The sequence below is a fragment of the Mirounga angustirostris genome, unplaced genomic scaffold, assembly GCF_029215605.1.
Source record: "Mirounga angustirostris isolate CCGP_5_RB_7025 unplaced genomic scaffold, mMirAng1.0.hap1 SCAF_8, whole genome shotgun sequence".
Classification (NCBI taxonomy): domain Eukaryota; kingdom Metazoa; phylum Chordata; class Mammalia; order Carnivora; family Phocidae; genus Mirounga; species Mirounga angustirostris.
This window is the reverse complement of record NW_026991716.1, coordinates 13,140,507-13,149,605: the sequence shown is the minus strand read 5'-3', so window position 1 is coordinate 13,149,605 and position 9,099 is coordinate 13,140,507. Positions and strand designations below refer to the sequence as shown.

General features: G+C 41.8%; 1 long non-coding RNA gene across 1 annotated transcript; it reads right to left on the bottom strand.

Moving 5' to 3' along the window:
• Window positions 1-2,421: 2,421 nt before the first annotated feature.
• On the bottom strand, window positions 2,422-6,976 carry LOC123836882 (uncharacterized). The gene is made up of 4 exons (XR_006789102.2): window positions 6,891-6,976; window positions 5,401-5,468; window positions 3,708-3,794; window positions 2,422-2,610 (listed from the first exon to the last, which is right to left on the bottom strand). It is a non-coding gene; the product is annotated as an uncharacterized LOC123836882 (long non-coding RNA).
• Window positions 6,977-9,099: the final 2,123 nt, after the last annotated feature.

The window sequence follows — 9,099 nt, the reverse complement described above, 5'->3', positions numbered from 1 at the left end:
CTTTAAAATTTTATATTTACACCCCCAGACGTGCAGAACTACACTGTGACATTCGTGGCATGATCAGGCAAAACCACCTCACCTGCAGAAAACTTCTGAGGTTCACCAACACTCCTTATCACCGTGCCCCAAGCCATCTGGCCACACCGTGAATGAATCTTTGGTTCTGTTCACCATTCAGCCCGATGTGCGTCCCTAGCATCAGCGGCCTCCTCCACACTCAAATGTTTGCCCCAGAAGAAAAATACAAGACACTTGCTTACTTGAGGTCACACATTCTGGATGCTGCAGTTGAAATGAAATCTGAATTAAAGACAGGTCATCATAGAAGTCTTGAAACTTGCCTCCGAGTGATATTAGATATATTTATATCAACTCTCACTTTGCCAACTAAGCTTCATCCCTTTATGGGAAAGAACTTGTAAGACAACCTGGTGTCTAAGGGTACAAGAGATTGCTAGAAAATATTCCAACGTGTTGCTTAGGCGCCTGTGCAAATGATGATACCACTAACAAACCAGAGAACCCAGTGGTAAGAGCATGTCTGCTGAGGTGGGACAAGGAGACGGTGGGTACCATTTTAATATGTTGAATGCAAGGTGCCTGAGGCCCACCAGGGCTAGATTTCTGGTAAGCAGTCTGAAATATGTCTGAAGCTTAAGAGTGAAGTTGGAGAGGACATTCCAGATAATTATGTTTTCCCTGGAAAAGCAGAAATTATCTTATCTTTTTGATGTACTTCTTTTTATTTTTTTATTTTATCTTTTTTTAGATTTTATTATCTATTTGAGAAAGAGCACACGAACGAGAGGAGGGTAAGGGGAGAGGCAGAGGGAGAGGGAGAAGCAGACTCCCTGCTGAGCAGGGAGCCTGACGACTCAGGGCTTAATCCAGGAACCCTGTGATCATGACCTAAGCCGAAGGCAGACGCTTAACCGACTGAGCCACCCAGGTGCCTTTTGATGTATTTCTTTTTAAATACCATTACCTCATACCAATATAGAACATAATTTCACTTCTATATAGCTTGGGGTTTGCTCCTTTTTACGGAGAGCAAGATTTCCATTTGAATACACCTTGCCCCCATGCAGACAACAACCCTCATTCCTACATCAGAGTGTACCCTTGTTAGTCTAAACCTATAAGGGGATCTCCATCCTCCTTATTAGAGTTGAAGGTTGGTCATGTGGGCCTATTCTGGCCAATGAGATGGAAGGGCTAAAGCATCCTGGGGAAGCAGGGGCGTAGCTTTTCTGCAAGAAGTAGAGGCAGCCAGTTCTTTCTCACTAACCCCTTCTCTGGACAGAGTAAAGGAACACTAGCACTAAGGCTACTGGCAGTCATTCTGTGCCCATGAGGACAGCCAGCCTGAGAATCCACTCAACACCGCACACACAGAGATGGAGAGAACATGGGTTCTTATGATCATCACTGAGCCACTGGATGGACCTCTTCTGAGTCACTACATGTCCTTATCACAGAGATCACTTCCACAGTTTCTATTAACTGCCAGTATAAGCACCCAAGCCCCCACCAGTGTCTTCTGATGCTTTGTCCCTAAACCACATCACCCCAGACCTCCCCTGGTGAGGCTCCCATCACTCGTCAGTTACGTTTCTCAGTGACAGATGAGAAGGCATGGACAATGCTTAATGCATAATTCTTAACACACTAGGCACTGGGTAAACTTAGTGCCAGTTGCTTTGTCTTACTTCTCAGCTTTGAGCTCTCTCTCTCTCCCAGATCCCCACCATTGTTTTTGAAATGCTCTGTGTGATAAAAAACCAGGTCCCAACCGGCCTTTGGATAGTTGGGTGCTTAGAAGCCTCACTGCCTATGAGGATGTAACTGGAAACTCCATGCCCCAGAAACACCAGCAAATGAGCGACCTTCCTTATTAGACTGCCACCATGGCTAGTCATAGATACTCTTACTTTTCACAGGATTCAAATATGGTGGCAGAGCATGAACACCAACACAATTATAAGCTCTGTGAAATTTGGTTTTCGATCATTCAGAGCCAAGAGGTTTCACATCTGAGTCATCATTGCCAGTATCAGTCCTCATGTTGCAGATGTGCAGAAAGACTGATTAATACAGAATTCTGATTACTTAATGTTCACAGTATTACTAAAGGAGAGCCCAAGAACTCTGGTCAGCAACTTCTTTTGAAAAAGAGACCACTGGATTTCCCCTCCCCTTTACCCTGAATGTCCTGGTTCTCGGATTTGGCCCATGAGCAGTTGCAATAAATCCTCATTTAGAGCCATGTCTCAAACTTTCTTGAGCTACAACACTGCCCTGCAATGCACTCTTCTATAACGCATCTGGAGAAACCTTCCAATAGGTTTTGTTTTTTGGTTTTTTCCTTCTGCTTTTTTGGGTTAAAAGTCACTCAAATTCATGTGAATCTTACAGTAATCTCAGGAGACACTTGGAGATACCTTGAGATAGTGTAAAAACAAATGCTGAAAGTACTAGTTTGAGAACATCAGCCTGGGGGGAAAGCGCCTTCCCCATCTTGCCAGTGACTCACTTTGGTGACTCAGAGCTTGTCACACAAATGCAGAGATCCACAGTGTCTATCTTAGCTCACCGTCCTCTGCCCACCTGGAGGGAAATGAGGGATTCATTACATAAAGTGTACAAAGTGCTTTCAGTCCTTCCAGATACAGTTTATATGAATACAAGGTACTTCCCAGGTGTTAAGGAGCATTCAAATTTAGGGGAGGGAATGGGGGGAAGGAAAGGATACGGGGTGGGATCTTAACTTTCACAAATGTCTTTAACAAAAACTGAATGTCCCCAACAAAGCCAAGACCTAAGACTTCATAAAATGGAGAAGATTCTGATTATTGTTTTAAGTATCAAAATTTGAAATTTCCTGCAAACTTTAAGGAAAAGAAAGAAAAGAAAAGAAAAAATATTGATGTGCCAGTCCAAGCTTCTATTTCATATATATTAAATCCCCTTTTACCCTGGAAGACTGTCAAGTGTCCAGTAATAGTCTAAGATTTACACTTTTATTCCTCTGCCATATAATCACCTCAACTTGGACATTATGCAAATATGTGAAATCTTCAAACATAAAATGAAGCCAAGTTACTCACCGAAGGGAAATCCTATGTTAACCTTCATTACTGCATGCCAAAAATGTCAGGCAAACCCACTCATTTACTAGAACCAAGATAAAACTACCCACCAGTGCTCAGGAGTTCCTTTTCAAGCACATGCAGGGCTAACAAAATACTGAACCTTAAACTCATTTGGAAAATAAGCCTATGAATATCTTCCTTTAGCAAATGCCACTGGGTGACCCCATCTTCAAGTTAAACAGCTGAAACTCAGCTTGCTCCGTTTCCCTTGAGTACTGAGTTCTAAAGGCCACTAGTTTCAATATATTTTGTCAGAAATAACTTTAAGGCTTTAAGGCTTTCCTGAACAGTCACCAAAGCCCTGGTAACAATGTAGTCATTTTAAATTAACATCCTAACTTAAAATAAGTAAACCTGATTTTCGTTTGTGATCAAAATTTATATTGGAACACCTCTGTGGAGGTTAAATCTAGTGCCTTCACCCCAGACAGGGCATTTACTAACAACCAAGAATTGGAACAGAAGGTTTAAGTCCAGATGCCAAAAAACCAAACCTGTTTCTGAAAAGAAAACAGTGTATCTACATTGTCAATCACTCAGAGTTAAACTTACGCCTCCATTAGTCAAAAGAACCAATGGGTAAGTCTTCCTCTTTCGAAAGGTTTTCTTTTCCTGCAAACATCTGCTAAAAGTAGCAACCTGGAAGAAAAATATAAAAAGAGAGAAAATACTATGCGATGGCCAAAAACTAGAAGGGATCAAAATGTCCTTCAATAGGTAAATGTACATCTATGTCATGGAATACTACTCAGGAATAAAAAGGAATCAACTATTAATACACACAACAACTGGGGTGGACTTCAAGGGCATTTTGCTGAATGAGAAAAAAAAGCAAGTCTCAGTAGGTCATGTACTATACAAGGTAAGTTAGATAATATTCTAAATGGCCAAATCACAGAATTGGGGAACAGACTAGTGGTTGTCATGGGGTTGGAGATAGTGGGTGAGTATGATTATAAGCAGGTAGCATGAAGGAGATCTCTGTGGTGATAGAAGAGCTCTGCATGTTGATGGGTACTGGATCTACACATGTGATAGAATGGCATAGAACTTCTCACACGCGTTGTACCAATGTCAATTTCTTGGTTCTGATGTAGTACTCTAATTATGTGACCATGGGGGAGACTTGGTGAAGGGTGCAGGGGACCAGTCGGGGCTATCCTTGCTCTCATTGTAACTTTTGACACATCTATAATTATTCAAAATTTTAAAAAATAAAGAAAAAGAAAAAAAAAAAGAATGTGAAAAGAAGTAAAAGAAAGGAGGAAAAAGAAACAACTTGGAGTGAATACTGGCAACTCCAGAGATGAAAGGTGACAGGGAAGATCTGGAAGAAGGGCCAGACAGCAAGAGTAAACAGTAGAGGTTACGGTCAGGCAGGTTGACAACAAGAAACTGGCTGGATAGTTAGTTGCAAATGAACTCAGTGGCCAGAGAAGGGGAAAGATCACTGAACTGTTACCCTTGAATGACAAGGATAGAAATGAGGGAACAAGAGCACGTGGAGTCATTGTGGTGGCAATGGCAACAGGAAGGTCTGGTGGGGAGGGAATGGGATGCACGGGGTGGAGATAGATGTAACAGTGGATATTCCTTAGGATGTGACATACAGCAAATGAAAGAATGACGAGGGAAAATGCCTGACCTAGAAAGAAATATTGGAAAGGAAGACGAGCCATAGAAACCAGTAAGCTGAAAGAGAAGGGGCAATATTCTTGGGCTTGAGCAGAATCACCAACCACAGAACGATGAGGTGGTCAAAGAATATCACAGGAAGATGAGTCAGAAGGAGAAGAATGACAGGAACCAGGTCTTTGAGAGGGAGACAAATGACGAGCAGCAAAATGCAATGGCCTCTGAGAAGGTGTTCCTTACACGGGTCTGAAACCCAACAACATATCCCGAACTTCCCAAGTTTATTTTAACAAACATCTTTGATAGCCTGGTACATATCAAGTCAAGCATGATTTTCACATCAGAAAATATGACCTTAATGAGTGCCGTTCACGTACAAGTAACACAAAACTGCAGGAGGGTGAATTGCCGTAGGGGAGGAAAGAGTTCACAAGACAGCTTGTGAGCAAACATCATGGAGTCCCCTCGGGCCTGATGCAGGAGACTCTTCAGTGTCTCCAAGAGCATAAACAACCAGTAATATTAAAATCTGAAAACTAAAACAGATCTAAGAATCTGATTCTCAGATCTTAGAACCTGAGATTTAGTGTGGTCATAAAGGAATTCTTACCACACGAGGAAAGCCGCAGTTCATGATCCTCCTGAGAGACACTGGGGAAATTCCAACAAGGGTAGCCCCTAAAAAAAGAGAAGGAAGAAAGATGGTTGGCCACTCCCCGTGGTTGGAGAAATTACAAAACAAACAATCAATCAGTTTCTCTCTCAGCTGCTGGGGAAAATATCAACTCAGAATTCTTTGCAAACATTCACTCAAAAGTGGAGAAAGAATCAATGTCATCCTCTAAAAGTGATGGGACAGGAAGCCATTTATCTCCATGGCCACCAAGCCCAACCTCTAGCTTTGGAGAAAAAGTCAGCAAGTAACCTAAAAATTAAGAAACCCAAAGCATATGGTAACATTGCCAGATATCATTCTCTGATAAATTATGTTCCATTGGCACTACAAGAATAATCATCATTTTCCTTAGCAGTTTTACGTGAATCCCTTGCAAGAAGCAAAGATGTGCATTTTAAGGAGGAATGCTCTGATAAAAGCTAATCTAAACCTGAGTGCCCAGGGCCTGTGGGTGGCTAATGCCAAGGATTGAGAGAGGTGAGAAACTGCAAAAGAATCATGAGTGGTGGGGGAGAGGGAGAAATCACTAACACGTGGACTTTGAGAAACTACTCTGTAGAAAGGCCAACAGATGAGAATAAAATTGAGAAGGGGCATCTCAACAACAAACTGAGACGTGAAGTTTGAGCACTGTGAGATGTAAATCCTCTCTTCAGTTTTCCTTATAAAATCTTCAGTACAGCTTATCTTGACAAGCCCTGAGAAATGTATAGAATTGTCAAATCACTCCATTTTACACCCAAAACAAATATAACATGTTAACTATGCTGGAATTAAAATTTTAAAATTAAAAAATAAAGGGGCACCTAGCTGGATCAGTCAGTGGAGCATGTGACTCTTGATCTCAGGGTCATGAGTCCGAGCCCCATGTTGGGTGTAAAGGTTACTTAAAAACAAAATCTTTTAAAAAATAAAAATTAAAAAAATCAAAAATAATAAAAAATAGAATAGACTAAAGCCTCCAGTACAATCTGCGTTGTGGAGTGAATTCTCATTGAGGGAAACACACAGAAGTGCAGAGCCGTGCTTCAAGGTCAGCACAAGGGCAAAAGCGTAGGTTGCCGTTAGCTTTTTATTAGCTACTCATTATTTAAGTTAAGAAGAACCTGAGGACACAAAGCCCAAGGGAAGGAAAGAGAGGAGGGGAGATTGTAGGTTGGATCCCTTCTTCTTTTACTAAGTTTTTAAATTCTTGAGTCACTTAATCTTTCTTGGTTTCCAAGCAGGCTCTGTGGGAGAAGTGTGATCACCTAGGGTTTCTAACGTGGGTCTGGTCTCATTCATTCCCTCCACAGCTTCAAGTGGCTTTAAGGATCACAAAGATCCTTTTCAGCTCTGATAGCCTTTTCCTCTCCCGGAATCTCAAAAGCCTCCCCATCCTCCCCAGAAACAAATCTAGATGTCTTTGAAAAGATCACACATACTTGCGTTGTTCTGTTGCTGCTGCTTTCTATGGGTTGCCATCAGATTAGAGTTCTTCTTTTTGTAAAATATGATGGTTAACTATTTTACCAAATAACCAGGTAATCTCTTTACCACTGCCCTTTTTTTTTTTCCAAAAGGGTTGGCCATCCTAGAAAGTGAAAAGATGGAAGGGAGTCTATGTCTTTATCCCTTCGCAAATCATATCACAGAAGCAGACGTGATTATGCTGAATCCAGACCATGAGTTTCTTTTTGTACCAAACAGTAAAATAAAGAACGATGCATGCACGTGAAAGCAAGAGATGATCTCTGTGGTTTCCTCATCAAGCACATCTGTGAAACTGAAGAGGCGGTTTGCTGAGTAGCTTTGTGGCAGGGAGACAGCAGTTTAGGCAGTGTCTCAGGACAAGTCTTGGAGCAAGAAAGACCTGTTCTCCAGTCCTGGCACTGCTCTTGCTGCTGGATACTCAATAAGGTTTCTTCACGACTTGAAAAGTCATTAAAAATAAGAATGAAGTTTGCCTTGCAGAAACAGAGACAAAAATATGAAGCATATCATTCCTTATTCCCAACCACACAAATATTAATTGATATAGAAAAAAATGAATGACACATGAATCTCCAGCTCATCTACTTTTTCTCTCAGTCACTTTTTTTAATGTTGTCCTCTCTCTGCCCCAATTCTGCCTCTTGTTTTTTCCATCCTTCCCTCCCCTGGTGTATAATTATTCATCCAGTTCTCAGAAGAAACAGAGCAATCATAATTTGCTCCAATAATCATGAATGCTCAAGGCTCCCTAAGCCACCTGATGCTAGGTGATGGGACAAGGAGGGATGACAGCCAGGTGTAACCCAGCGTGGATACTTAGGCATGGGCAGCCCATCAGAGCAGATCATTTTTTCCCACTTATCAGAGGGGCCTTATTCTCTTCATTCTCCCACCCAACACCTCCAAAACAGTCTTAGTAAAATATCTTTCATCACGCACTCCCTACTCAAAAACTTGTCACTCATCCAATCCACAAATACCTGTTGATTGTCTCCCCCAGATTCTCCACGATTGTCAATCAAGATGATATTTACTTTACCTCAGCAATTAAAGACTAAGGCAGGTGCTGTGCCCACAGGGCTCCTTGCATGTCAGAGAATGTTCTTCTCTAGTCTCTCTGGCCTTCCCCCGAGCAGTGAAGCAGAAGCCTTGCTTGCAAGAAGCCATCACAAAAGGTTATAGATAAAGAAAACTGCTAGAAACATTTTTAAGACTCTTTTGCTTTTCTATAATTCTTGAGCCAAACTTTTTGCACTAACACTAAAGTCTCTCTCTGGCCTGTGGCCATTCCTCTCCTGTTCTATTTTCTCACCAGATCTGACACTGTTTTGCATCTCCCACAGCTGTGAACACAGCACTTTGCAAATACTTCAGCTCAATGTAGACATACTGTCTTGATTTGATTTCTCCTAGGATCTCAGTAACTCGATTGGCTAGGTTCTTAAGCCTTTGACTCACCTGATGGGTAGGGTTGCCAGATTTGGAAAACAAAACAAACCAGGATGCTCAGTTAAATTTGAATTTCAGATAAATGATGAAAATTTGTATATGTTCTAGGCAATATTTGGAGCATATTTATACTAAAAAAATCATCACTTATCTGAAATTCAAATATAACTTGGGCATCCTACGATTTATCTGGAAACCCTACTGGTGTGTCACCCAAAACTGAGCAAGGGAATATTCCATATAATCAGTTGGTGAAGCTTGGACAACAGAGATGGCTTCTGTGCAGCAAAACTCTGATAATCTCTGACTACAGAAACGACAGAAGGAGAAGGGAGGATATCCCAACGCTGGCAACTTAGCCTATATGAATAATCTGTCTGGCAAAGGAGGGCTTTGTTGCATTCTGAGTCAAAGTGGCCAATGGTATTTTAAGTGATCATGCAAGGTGGCGAGGCAGGGAGGTGTGGAGGCAGAAAGTATTGCAAAAGAGTGGTGTACAGCAACCACTGCCCTTCTAAGAAACTGAATTCCACCACACGGGTCCCCTCTGGCCCTGCCTCGTAAACATGTCCTAAATCAAGGGCTAGTGGAGGCAGGGAGTGGAGTGGAGTGGGCTCCCTGGTAAGTCATCACCGCCCACTAAGCCACCCCACTCCCCAGAGTCACAGCCTTGGGTATTTTCAGACAACAACAACAAAAAATAAATACGCA